This window comes from Neodiprion lecontei, chromosome 1, assembly GCF_021901455.1.
Source record: "Neodiprion lecontei isolate iyNeoLeco1 chromosome 1, iyNeoLeco1.1, whole genome shotgun sequence".
Classification (NCBI taxonomy): domain Eukaryota; kingdom Metazoa; phylum Arthropoda; class Insecta; order Hymenoptera; family Diprionidae; genus Neodiprion; species Neodiprion lecontei.
The window spans coordinates 28,209,090-28,223,169 of NC_060260.1; positions in this window are offsets into that span (position 1 = coordinate 28,209,090).

The following is a 14,080-nucleotide window of genomic DNA, read 5'->3' on the forward strand; positions in this document are numbered from 1 at the left end:
AAAAAAGGAAGGTTAACCCCTTTGTATTTTTGGCGAAAATTTTCGCGATTTTGAAAAGTGCTGGAATCAATTCTTTCAGGCACTATCCCGACGTAATTTTGCGAGAGAAATCGATTGGGCGCAGTCCCAATACGCTGCGATCAACGCATCGAAAGTTACAGCCAAAAAACGAAAACCTGAATTTTCGACATTTTTCAGCAGGTGCTTTTTCCTTCGTCATTTCTCTTCTGTTGATCCCTCGCACTTTTCGCGGCGTTTTCTGAGTTCCTGAGGGTCCAATTGGTCGGGAAAGAGTCATAAGAATCAATTCTGAGACTAAAAATTTTTTGGTCAAAAAAAAAGGAAGGTTAACCCCTTTGCATTTTTGGCGAAAATTTTGGCGAATTTGAAAAGTGCTGGAATCAATTCTTTCAGGCACTATTCCGACGTAATTTTGCGAGAGAAATCGATTGGGCGCAGTCCCAATACTCTGCGATCAACGCATCGAAAGTTACAGCCAAAAAACGAAAACCTGAATTTTCGACATTTTTCGGCAGGTGCTTTTTCCTTCGTCATTTCTCTTCTGTTGATTCCTCGCACTTTTCGCGGCGTTTTCTGAGTTCCTGAGGGTCCAATTGGTCGGGAAAGAGTCATAAGAATCAATTCTGAGACGAAAAATTTTTTGGTCAAAAAAAAAGGAAGGTTAACCCCTTTGTATTTTTGGCGAAAATTTTCGCGATTTTGAAAAGTGCTGGAAACAATTCTTTCAGGCACTATCCCGACGTGATTTTGCGAGAGAAATCGATCGGGCGCAGTCCCAATATGCTGCGATCGACGCATCGAAAGTTACAGCCAAAAAACGAAAACCTGAATTTTCGACATTTTTCAGCAGGTGCTTTTTCCTTCGTCATTTCTCTTCTGTTGATCCCTCGCACTTTTCGCGGCGTTTTCTGAGTTCCTGAGGGTCCAATTGGTCGGTAAAGAGTCATAAGAATCAATTCTGAGACGAAAAATTTTTTGGTCAAAAAAAAAGGAAGGTTAACCCCTTTGTATTTTTGGCGAAAATTTTCGCGATTTTGAAAAGTGCTGGAATCAATTCTTTCAGGCACTATCCCGTCGTAATTTTGCGAGAGAAATCGATTGGGCACAGTCCCAATACGCTGCGATCAACGCATCGAAAGTGACAGCCAAAAAACGAAAACCAGAATTTTCGACATTTTTCAGCAGGTGCTTTTTCCTCCGTCATTTCTCTTCTGTTGATCCCACGCACTTTTCGCTCCGTTTTCTGAGTTCCTGAGGGTCTAATTGGTCGGGAAAGAGTCATAAGAATCAATTCTGAGACGAAAAATTTTTTGGTCAAAAAAAAAGGAAGGTTAACCCCTTTGTATTTTTGGCGAAAATTTTCGCGATTTTGAAAAGTGCTGGAATCAATTCTTTCAGGCACTATCCCGTCGTAATTTTGCGAGAGAAATCGATTGGGCGCAGTCCCAATACGCTGCGATCAACGCATCGAAAGTTACAGCCAAAAAACGAAAACCTGAATTTTCGACATTTTTCAGCAGGTGCTTTTTCCTTCGTCATTTCGCTTCTGTTGATCCCACGCACTTTTCGCGGCGTTTTCTGAGTTCCTGAGGGTCCAATTGGTCGGGAAAGAGTCATAAGAATCAATTCTGAGACGAAAAATTTTTTGGTCAAAAAAAAAGGAAGGTTAACCCCTTTGTATTTTTGGCGAAAATTTTCGCGATTTTGAAAAGTGCTGGAATCAATTCTTTCAGGCACTATCCCGTCGTAATTTTGCGAGAGAAATCGATTGGGCGCAGTCCCAATACGCTGCGATCAACGCATCGAAAGTTACAGCCAAAAAACGAAAACCAGAATTTTCGACATTTTTCAGCAGGTGCTTTTTCCTCCGTCATTTCTCTTCTGTTGATCCCACGCACTTTTCGCTCCGTTTTCTGAGTTCCTGAGGGTCTAATTGGTCGGGAAAGAGTCGTAAGAATCAATTCTGAGACTAAAAATTTTTTGGTCAAAAAAAAAGGAAGGTTAACCCCTTTGTATTTTTGGCGAAAATTTTCGCGATTTTGAAAAGTGCTGGAATCAATTCTTTCAGGCACTATCCCGACGTAATTTTGCGAGAGAAATCGATTGGGCGCAGTCCCAATACGCTGCGATCAACGCATCGAAAGTTACAGCCAAAAAACGAAAACCTGAATTTTCGACATTTTTCAGCAGGTGCTTTTTCCTTCGTCATTTCTCTTCTGTTGATCCCTCGCACTTTTCGCGGCGTTTTCTGAGTTCCTGAGGGTCCAATTGGTCGGGAAAGAGTCATAAGAATCAATTCTGAGACTAAAAATTTTTTGGTCAAAAAAAAAGGAAGGTTAACCCCTTTGCATTTTTGGCGAAAATTTTGGCGAATTTGAAAAGTGCTGGAATCAATTCTTTCAGGCACTATTCCGACGTAATTTTGCGAGAGAAATCGATTGGGCGCAGTCCCAATACTCTGCGATCAACGCATCGAAAGTTACAGCCAAAAAACGAAAACCTGAATTTTCGACATTTTTCAGCAGGTGCTTTTTCCTTCGTCATTTCTCTTCTGTTGATTCCTCGCACTTTTCGCGGCGTTTTCTGAGTTCCTGAGGGTCCAATTGGTCGGGAAAGAGTCATAAGAATCAATTCTGAGACGAAAAATTTTTTGGTCAAAAAAAAAGGAACGTTAACCCCTTTGTATTTTTGGCGAAAATTTTCGCGATTTTGAAAAGTGCTGGAAACAATTCTTTCAGGCACTATCCCGACGTGATTTTGCGAGAGAAATCGATCGGGCGCAGTCCCAATACGCTGCGATCGACGCATCGAAAGTTACAGCCAAAAAACGAAAACCTGAATTTTCGACATTTTTCAGCAGGTGCTTTTTCCTTCGTCATTTCTCTTCTGTTGATCCCTCGCACTTTTCGCGGCGTTTCCTGAGTTCCTGAGGGTCCAATTGGTCGGTAAAGAGTCATAAGAATCAATTCTGAGACGAAAAATTTTTTGGTCAAAAAAAAAGGAAGGTTAACCCCTTTGTATTTTTGGCGAAAATTTTCGCGATTTTGAAAAGTGCTGGAATCAATTCTTTCAGGCACTATCCCGTCGTAATTTTGCGAGAGAAATCGATTGGGCGCAGTCCCAATACGCTGCGATCAACGCATCGAAAGTGACAGCCAAAAAACGAAAACCAGAATTTTCGACATTTTTCAGCAGGTGCTTTTTCCTCCGTCATTTCTCTTCTGTTGATCCCACGCACTTTTCGCTCCGTTTTCTGAGTTCCTGAGGGTCTAATTGGTCGGGAAAGAGTCATAAGAATCAATTCTGAGACGAAAAATTTTTTGGTCAAAAAAAAAGGAAGGTTAACCCCTTTGTATTTTTGGCGAAAATTTTCGCGATTCTGAAAAGTGCTGGAATCAATTCTTTCAGGCACTATTCCGACGTAGCTTTGCGAGAGAAATCGATTGGGCGCAGTCCCAATACGCTGCGATCAACGCATCAAAAGTTACAGCCAAAAAACGAAAACCTGAATTTTCGACATTTTTCAGCAGGTGCTTTTTCCTTCGTCATTTTTCTTCTGTTGATCCCTCCCACTTTTCGCGGCGTTTTCTGAGTTCCTGAGGGTGCAATTGGTCGGGAAAAAGTCATAAGAATCAATTCTGAGACGAAAAATTTTTTGGTCAAAAAAAAAGGAAGGTTAACCCCTTTGTATTTTTGGCGAAAATTTTCGCGATTTTGAAAAGTGCTGGAATCAATTCTTTCAGGCACTATTCCGACGTAATTTTGCGAGAGAAATCGAATGGGCGCAGTCCCAATACGCTGCGATCAACGCATCAAAAGTTACAGCCAAAAAACGAAAACCTGAATTTTCGACATTTTTCAGCAGGTGCTTTTTCCTTCGTCATTTCTCTTCTGTTGATCCCACGCACTTTTCGCTCCGTTTTCTGAGTTCCTGAGGGTCCAATTGGTCGGGAAGGAGTCAAAAGAATCAATTCTGAGACGAAAAATTTTTTGGTCAAAAAAAAAGGAAGGTTAACCCCTTTGTATTTTTGGCGAAAATTTTCGCGATTTTGAAAAGTGCTGGAATCGATTCTTTCAGGCACTATTCCGACGTAATTTTGCGAGAAAAATCGATTGGGCACAGTCCCAATACGCTGCGATCAACGCATCAAAAGTTACAGCCAAAAAACGAAAACCCGAATTTTCGACATTTTTCAGCAGGTGCTTTTTCCTTCGTCATTTCTCTTCTGTTGATCCCACGTACTTTTCGCTCCGTTTTCTGAGTTCCTGAGGGTCCAATTGGTCGGGAAAGAGTCAAAAGAATCAATTCTGAGACGAAAAATTTTTTGGTCAAAAAAAAAGGAAGGTTAACCCCTTTGTATTTTTGGCGAAAATTTTCGCGATTTTGAAAAGTGCTGGAATCAATTCTTTCAGGCACTATTCCGACGTAATTTTGCGAGAAAAATCGATTGGGCGCAGTCCCAATACGCTGCGATCAACGCATCGAAAGTTACAGCCAAAAAACGAAAACCTGAATTTTCGACATTTTTCAGCAGGTGCTTTTTCCTTCGTCATTTCGCTTCTGTTGATCCCACGCACTTTTCGCTCCGTTTTCTGAGTTCCTGAGGGTCTAATTGGTCGGGAAAGAGTCATAAGAATCAATTCTGAGACTAAAAATTTTTTGGTCAAAAAAAAAGGAAGGTTAACCCCTTTGTATTTTTGGCGAAAATTTTCGCGATTTTGAAAAGTGCTGGAATCAATTCTTTCAGGCACTATCCCGACGTAATTTTGCGAGAGAAATCGATTGGGCGCAGTCCCAATACGCTGCGATCAACGCATCGAAAGTTACAGTCAAAAAACGAAAACCTGAATTTTCGACATTTTTCAGCAGGTGCTTTTTCCTTCGTCATTTCTCTTCTGTTGATCCCACGCTCTTTTCGCTGCGTTTTCTGAGTTCCTTGGGGTCCGATCTGTCGGGAAAGAGTCATAAAAATCAATTTTGAGACGAAAAATTTTTTGGTCAAAAAAAAAGGAAGGTTAACCCCTTTGTACTTTTGGCGAAAATTTTCGCGATTTTGAAAAGTGCTGGAATCGATTCTTTCAGGCACTATTCCGACGTAATTTTGCGAAAGAAATCGATTGGGCGCAGTCCCAATACGCTGCGATCAACGCATCAAAAGTTACAGCCAAAAAACGAAAACCTGAATTTTCGACATTTTTCAGCAGGTGCTTTTTCCTTCGTCATTTCTCTTCTGTTGATCCCACGCACTTTTCGCTCCGTTTTCTGAGTTCCTGAGGGTCCAATTGGTCGGGACAGAGTCAAAAGAATCAATTCTGAGACGAAAAATTTTTTGATCAAAAAAAAAGGAAGGTTAACCCCTTTGTATTTTTGGCGAAAATTTTCGCGATTTTGAAAAGTGCTGGAATCGATTCTTTCAGGCACTATTCCGACGTAATTTTGCGAGAAAAATCGATTGGGCGCAGTCCCAATACGCTGCGATCAACGCATCGAAAGTTACAGCCAAAAAACGAAAACCTGAATTTTCGACATTTTTCAGCAGGTGCTTTTTCCTTCGTCATTTCGCTTCTGTTGATCCCACGCACTTTTCGCGGCGTTTTCTGAGTTCCTGAGGGTCCAATTGGTCGGGAAAGAGTCATAAGAATCAATTCTGAGACGAAAAATTTTTTGGTCAAAAAAAAAGGAAGGTTAACCCCTTTGTATTTTTGGCGAAAATTTTCGCGATTTTGAAAAGTGCTGGAATCAATTCTTTCAGGCACTATCCCGTCGTAATTTTGCGAGAGAAATCGATTGGGCGCAGTCCCAATACGCTGCGATCAACGCATCGAAAGTTACAGCCAAAAAACGAAAACCAGAATTTTCGACATTTTTCAGCAGGTGCTTTTTCCTCCGTCATTTCTCTTCTGTTGATCCCACGCACTTTTCGCTCCGTTTTCTGAGTTCCTGAGGGTCTAATTGGTCGGGAAAGAGTCGTAAGAATCAATTCTGAGACTAAAAATTTTTTGGTCAAAAAAAAAGGAAGGTTAACCCCTTTGTATTTTTGGCGAAAATTTTCGCGATTTTGAAAAGTGCTGGAATCAATTCTTTCAGGCACTATCCCGACGTAATTTTGCGAGAGAAATCGATTGGGCGCAGTCCCAATACGCTGCGATCAACGCATCGAAAGTTACAGCCAAAAAACGAAAACCTGAATTTTCGACATTTTTCAGCAGGTGCTTTTTCCTTCGTCATTTCTCTTCTGTTGATCCCTCGCACTTTTCGCGGCGTTTTCTGAGTTCCTGAGGGTCCAATTGGTCGGGAAAGAGTCATAAGAATCAATTCTGAGACGAAAAATTTTTTGGTCAAAAAAAAAGGAAGGTTAACCCCTTTGTATTTTTGGCGAAAATTTTCGCGATTTTGAAAAGTGCTGGAAACAATTCTTTCAGGCACTATATCGACGTGATTTTGCGAGAGAAATCGATCGGGCGCAGTCCCAATACGCTGCGATCGACGCATCGAAAGTTACAGCCAAAAAACGAAAACCTGAATTTTCGACATTTTTCAGCAGGTGCTTTTTCCTTCGTCATTTCTCTTCTGTTGATCCCTCGCACTTTTCGCGGCGTTTTCTGAGTTCCTGAGGGTCCAATTGGTCGGTAAAGAGTCATAAGAATCAATTCTGAGACGAAAAATTTTTTGGTCAAAAAAAAAGGAAGGTAACCCCTTTGTATTTTTGGCGAAAATTTTCGCGATTTTGAAAAGTGCTGGAATCAATTCTTTCAGGCACTATCCCGTCGTAATTCTGCGAGAGAAATCGATTGGGCGCAGTCCCAATACGCTGCGATCAACGCATCGAAAGTTACAGCCAAAAAACGAAAACCAGAATTTTCGACATTTTTCAGCAGGTGCTTTTTCCTCCGTCATTTCTCTTCTGTTGATCCCACGCACTTTTCGCTCCGTTTTCTGAGTTCCTGAGGGTCTAATTGGTCGGGAAAGAGTCATAAGAATCAATTCTGAGACTAAAAATTTTTTGGTCAAAAAAAAAGGAAGGTTAACCCCTTTGTATTTTTGGCGAAAATTTCGCGATTTTGAAAAGTGCTGGAATCAATTCTTTCAGGCACTATCCCGACGTAATTTTGCGAGAGAAATCGATTGGGCGCAGTCCCAATACGCTGCGATCAACGCATCGAAAGTTACAGCCAAAAAACGAAAACCTGAATTTTCGACATTTTTCAGCAGGTGCTTTTTCCTTCGTCATTTCTCTTCTGTTGATCCCTCGCACTTTTCGCGGCGTTTTCTGAGTTCCTGAGGGTCCAATTGGTCGGGAAAGAGTCATAAGAATCAATTCTGAGACTAAAAATTTTTTGGTCAAAAAAAAAGGAAGGTTAACCCCTTTGTATTTTTGGGGAAAATTTTCGCGATTTTGAAAAGTGCTGGAATCAATTCTTTCAGGCACTATCCCGACGTAATTTTGCGAGAGAAATCGATTGGGCGCAGTCCCAATACGCTGCGATCAACGCATCGAAAGTTACAGCCAAAAAACGAAAACCTGAATTTTCGACATTTTTCAGCAGGTGCTTTTTCCTTCGTCATTTCTCTTCTGTTGATCCCACGCTCTTTTCGCTGCGTTTTCTGAGTTTCTTGGGGTCCGATTGGTCGGGAAAGAGTCATAAAAATCAATTTTGAGACGAAAAATTTTTTGGTCAAAAAAAAAGGAAGGTTAACCCCTTTGTATTTTTGGCGAAAATTTTCGCGATTTTGAAAAGTGCTGGAATCGATTCTTTCAGGCACTATTCCGACGTAATTTTGCGAGAGAAATCGATTGGGCGCAGTCCCAATACGCTGCGATCAACGCATCGAAAGTTACAGCCAAAAAACGAAAACCTGAATTTTCGACATTTTTCAGCAGGTGCTTTTTCCTTCGTCATTTCGCTTCTGTTGATCCCACGCACTTTTCGCGGCGTTTTCTGAGTTCCTGAGGGTCCAATTGGTCGGGAAAGAGTCATAAGAATCAATTCTGAGACGAAAAATTTTTTGGTCAAAAAAAAAGGAAGGTTAACCCCTTTGTATTTTTGGCGAAAATTTTCGCGATACTGAAAAGTGCTGGAATCAATTCTTTCAGGCACTATCCCGTCGTAATTTTGCGAGAGAAATCGATTGGGCGCAGTCCCAATACGCTGCGATCAACGCATCGAAAGTTACAGCCAAAAAACGAAAACCAGAATTTTCGACATTTTTCAGCAGGTGCTTTTTCCTCCGTCATTTCTCTTCTGTTGATCCCACGCACTTTTCGCTCCGTTTTCTGAGTTCCTGAGGGTCTAATTGGTCGGGAAAGAGTCGTAAGAATCAATTCTGAGACTAAAAATTTTTTGGTCAAAAAAAAAGGAAGGTTAACCCCTTTGCATTTTTGGCGAAAATTTTGGCGAATTTGAAAAGTGCTGGAATCAATTCTTTCAGGCACTATTCCGACGTAATTTTGCGAGAGAAATCGATTGGGCGCAGTCCCAATACTCTGCGATCAACGCATCGAAAGTTACAGCCAAAAAACGAAAACCTGAATTTTCGACATTTTTCAGCAGGTGCTTTTTCCTTCGTCATTTCTCTTCTGTTGATTCCTCGCACTTTTCGCGGCGTTTTCTGAGTTCCTGAGGGTCCAATTGGTCGGGAAAGAGTCATAAGAATCAATTCTGAGACGAAAAATTTTTTGGTCAAAAAAAAAGGAAGGTTAACCCCTTTTGTATTTTTGGCGAAAATTTTCGCGATTTTGAAAAGTGCTGGAAACAATTCTTTCAGGCACTATCCCGACGTGATTTTGCGAGAGAAATCGATCGGGCGCAGTCCCAATACGCTGCGATCGACGCATCGAAAGTTACAGCCAAAAAACGAAAACCTGAATTTTCGACATTTTTCAGCAGGTGCTTTTTCCTTCGTCATTTCTCTTCTGTTGATCCCACGCACTTTTCGCTCCGTTTTCTGAGTTCCTGAGGGTCTAATTGGTCGGGAAAGAGTCATAAGAATCAATTCTGAGACTAAAAATTTTTTGGTCAAAAAAAAAGGAAGGTTAACCCCTTTGTATTTTTGGCGAAAATTTTCGCGATTTTGAAAAGTGCTGGAATCAATTCTTTCAGGCACTATTCCGACGTAATTTTGCGAGAGAAATCGATTGGGCGCAGTCCCAATACGCTGCGATCAACGCATCGAAAGTTACAGCCAAAAAACGAAAACCTGAATTTTCGACATTTTTCAGCAGGTGCTTTTTCCTTCGTCATTTCTCTTCTGTTGATCCCTCGCACTTTTCGCGGCGTTTTCTGAGTTCCTGAGGGTCCAATTGGTCGGGAAAGAGTCATAAGAATCAATTCTGAGACTAAAAATTTTTTGGTCAAAAAAAAAGGAAGGTTAACCCCTTTGTATTTTTGGGGAAAATTTTCGCGATTTTGAAAAGTGCTGGAATCAATTCTTTCAGGCACTATCCCGACGTAATTTTGCGAGAGAAATCGATTGGGCGCAGTCCCAATACGCTGCGATCAACGCATCGAAAGTTACAGCCAAAAAACGAAAACCTGAATTTTCGACATTTTTCAGCAGGTGCTTTTTCCTTCGTCATTTCTCTTCTGTTGATCCCACGCTCTTTTCGCTGCGTTTTCTGAGTTCCTTGGGGTCCGATTGGTCGGGAAAGAGTCATAAAAATCAATTTTGAGACGAAAAATTTTTTGGTCAAAAAAAAAGGAAGGTTAACCCCTTTGTATTTTTGGCGAAAATTTTCGCGATTTTGAAAAGTGCTGTAATCGATTCTTTCAGGCACTATTCCGACGTAATTTTGCGAGAGAAATCGATTGGGCGCAGTCCCAATACGCTGCGATCAACGCATCAAAAGTTACAGCCAAAAAACGAAAACCTGAATTTTCGACATTTTTCAGCAGGTGCTTTTTCCTCCGTCATTTCTCTTCTGTTGATCCCACGCACTTTTCGCTCCGTTTTCTGAGTTCCTGAGGGTCTAATTGGTCGGGAAAGAGTCGTAAGAATCAATTCTGAGACTAAAAATTTTTTGGTCAGAAAAAAAGGAAGGTTAACCCCTTTGTATTTTTGGCGAAAATTTTCGCGATTTTGAAAAGTGCTGGAATCAATTCTTTCAGGCACTATCCCGACGTAATTTTGCGAGAGAAATCGATTGGGCGCAGTCCCAATACGCTGCGATCAACGCATCGAAAGTTACAGCCAAAAAACGAAAACCTGAATTTTCGACATTTTTCAGCAGGTGCTTTTTCCTTCGTCATTTCTCTTCTGTTGATCCCTCGCACTTTTCGCGGCGTTTTCTGAGTTCCTGAGGGTCCAATTGGTCGGGAAAGAGTCATAAGAATCAATTCTGAGACTAAAAATTTTTTGGTCAAAAAAAAAGGAAGGTTAACCCCTTTGCATTTTTGGCGAAAATTTTGGCGAATTTGAAAAGTGCTGGAATCAATTCTTTCAGGCACTATTCCGACGTAATTTTGCGAGAGAAATCGATTGGGCGCAGTCTCAATACTCTGCGATCAACGCATCGAAAGTTACAGCCAAAAAACGAAAACCTGAATTTTCGACATTTTTCAGCAGGTGCTTTTTCCTTCGTCATTTCTCTTCTGTTGATTCCTCGCACTTTTCGCGGCGTTTTCTGAGTTCCTGAGGGTCCAATTGGTCGGGAAAGAGTCATAAGAATCAATTCTGAGACGAAAAATTTTTTGGTCAAAAAAAAAGGAAGGTTAACCCCTTTGTATTTTTGGCGAAAATTTTCGCGATTTTGAAAAGTGCTGGAAACAATTCTTTCAGGCACTATCCCGACGTGATTTTGCGAGAGAAATCGATCGGGCGCAGTCCCAATACGCTGCGATCGACGCATCGAAAGTTACAGCCAAAAAACGATAACCTGAATTTTCGACATTTTTCAGCAGGTGCTTTTTCCTTCGTCATTTCTCTTCTGTTGATCCCTCGCACTTTTCGCGGCGTTTTCTGAGTTCCTGAGGGTCCAATTGGTCGGTAAAGAGTCATAAGAATCAATTCTGAGACGAAAAATTTTTTGGTCAAAAAAAAAGGAAGGTTAACCCCTTTGTATTTTTGGCGAAAATTTTCGCGATTTTGAAAAGTGCTGGAATCAATTCTTTCAGGCACTATCCCGTCGTAATTTTGCGAGAGAAATCGATTGGGCGCAGTCCCAATACGCTGCGATCAACGCATCGAAAGTTACAGCCAAAAAACGAAAACCAGAATTTTCGACATTTTTCAGCAGGTGCTTTTTCCTCCGTCATTTCTCTTCTGTTGATCCCACGCACTTTTCGCTCCGTTTTCTGAGTTCCTGAGGGTCTAATTGGTCGGGAAAGAGTCATAAGAATCAATTCTGAGACTAAAAATTTTTTGGTCAAAAAAAAAGGAAGGTTAACCCCTTTGTATTTTTGGCGAAAATTTTCGCGATTTTGAAAAGTGCTGGAATCAATTCTTTCAGGCACTATCCCGACGTAAATTTGCGAGAGAAATCGATTGGGCGCAGTCCCAATACGCTGCGATCAACGCATCGAAAGTTACAGCCAAAAAACGAAAACCTGAATTTTCGACATTTTTCAGCAGGTGCTTTTTCCTTCGTCATTTCTCTTCTGTTGATCCCTCGCACTTTTCGCGGCGTTTTCTGAGTTCCTGAGGGTCCAATTGGTCGGGAAAGAGTCATAAGAATCAATTCTGAGACTAAAAATTTTTTGGTCAAAAAAAAAGGAAGGTTAACCCCTTTGCATTTTTGGCGAAAATTTTGGCGAATTTGAAAAGTGCTGGAATCAATTCTTTCAGGCACTATTCCGACGTAATTTTGCGAGAGAAATCGATTGGGCGCAGTCCCAATACTCTGCGATCAACGCATCGAAAGTTACAGCCAAAAAACGAAAACCTGAATTTTCGACATTTTTCAGCAGGTGCTTTTTCCTTCGTCATTTCTCTTCTGTTGATCCCTCGCACTTTTCGCGGCGTTTTCTGAGTTCCTGAGGGTCCAATTGGTCGGGAAAGAGTCATAAGAATCAATTCTGAGACGAAAAATTTTTTGGTCAAAAAAAAAGGAAGGTTAACCCCTTTGTATTTTTGGCGAAAATTTTCGCGATTTTGAAGAGTGCTGGAAACAATTCTTTCAGGCACTATCCCGACGTGATTTTGCGAGAGAAATCGATCGGGCGCAGTCCCAATACGCTGCGATCGACGCATCGAAAGTTACAGCCAAAAAACGAAAACCTGAATTTTCGACATTTTTCAGCAGGTGCTTTTTCCTTCGTCATTTCTCTTCTGTTGATCCCTCGCACTTTTCGCGGCGTTTCCTGAGTTCCTGAGGGTCCAATTGGTCGGTAAAGAGTCATAAGAATCAATTCTGAGACGAAAAATTTTTTGGTCAAAAAAAAAGGAAGGTTAACCCCTTTGTATTTTTGGCGAAAATTTTCGCGATTTTGAAAAGTGCCGGAATCAATTCTTTCAGGCACTATCCCGTCGTAATTTTGCGAGAGAAATCGATTGGGCGCAGTCCCAATACGCTGCGATCAACGCATCGAAAGTGACAGCCAAAAAACGAAAACCAGAATTTTCGACATTTTTCAGCAGGTGCTTTTTCCTCCGTCATTTCTCTTCTGTTGATCCCACGCACTTTTCGCTCCGTTTTCTGAGTTCCTGAGGGTCTAATTGGTCGGGAAAGAGTCATAAGAATCAATTCTGAGACGAAAAATTTTTTGGTCAAAAAAAAAGGAAGGTTAACCCCTTTGTATTTTTGGCGAAAATTTTCGCGATTCTGAAAAGTGCTGGAATCAATTCTTTCAGGCACTATTCCGACGTAGCTTTGCGAGAGAAATCGATTGGGCGCAGTCCCAATACGCTGCGATCAACGCATCAAAAGTTACAGCCAAAAAACGAAAACCTGAATTTTCGACATTTTTCAGCAGGTGCTTTTTCCTTCGTCATTTTTCTTCTGTTGATCCCTCCCACTTTTCGCGGCGTTTTCTGAGTTCCTGAGGGTGCAATTGGTCGGGAAAAAGTCATAAGAATCAATTCTGAGACGAAAAATTTTTTGGTCAAAAAAAAAGGAAGGTTAACCCCTTTGTATTTTTGGCGAAAATTTTCGCGATTTTGAAAAGTGCTGGAATCAATTCTTTCAGGCACTATTCCGACGTAATTTTGCGAGAGAAATCGAATGGGCGCAGTCCCAATACGCTGCGATCAACGCATCAAAAGTTACAGCCAAAAAACGAAAACCTGAATTTTCGACATTTTTCAGCAGGTGCTTTTTCCTTCGTCATTTCTCTTCTGTTGATCCCACGCACTTTTCGCTCCGTTTTCTGAGTTCCTGAGGGTCCAATTGGTCGGGAAGGAGTCAAAAGAATCAATTGTGAGACGAAAAATTTTTTGGTCAAAAAAAAAGGAAGGTTAACCCCTTTGTATTTTTGGCGAAAATTTTCGCGATTTTGAAAAGTGCTGGAATCGATTCTTTCAGGCACTATTCCGACGTAATTTTGCGAGAAAAATCGATTGGGCGCAGTCCCAATACGCTGCGATCAACGCATCAAAAGTTACAGCCAAAAAACGAAAACCCGAATTTTCGACATTTTTCAGCAGGTGCTTTTTCCTTCGTCATTTCTCTTCTGTTGATCCCACGTACTTTTCGCTCCGTTTTCTGAGTTCCTGAGGGTCCAATTGGTCGGGAAAGAGTCAAAAGAATCAATTCTGAGACGAAAAATTTTTTGGTCAACAAAAAAGGAAGGTTAACCCCTTTGTATTTTTGGCGAAAATTTTCGCGATTTTGAAAAGTGCTGGAATCAATTCTTTCAGGCACTATTCCGACGTAATTTTGCGAGAAAAATCGATTGGGCGCAGTCCCAATACGCTGCGATCAACGCATCGAAAGTTACAGCCAAAAAACGAAAACCTGAATTTTCGACATTTTTCAGCAGGTGCTTTTTCCTTCGTCATTTCGCTTCTGTTGATCCCACGCACTTTTCGCTCCGTTTTCTGAGTTCCTGAGGGTCTAATTGGTCGGGAAAGAGTCATAAGAATCAATTCTGAGACTAAAAATTTTTTGGTCAAAAAAAAAGGAAG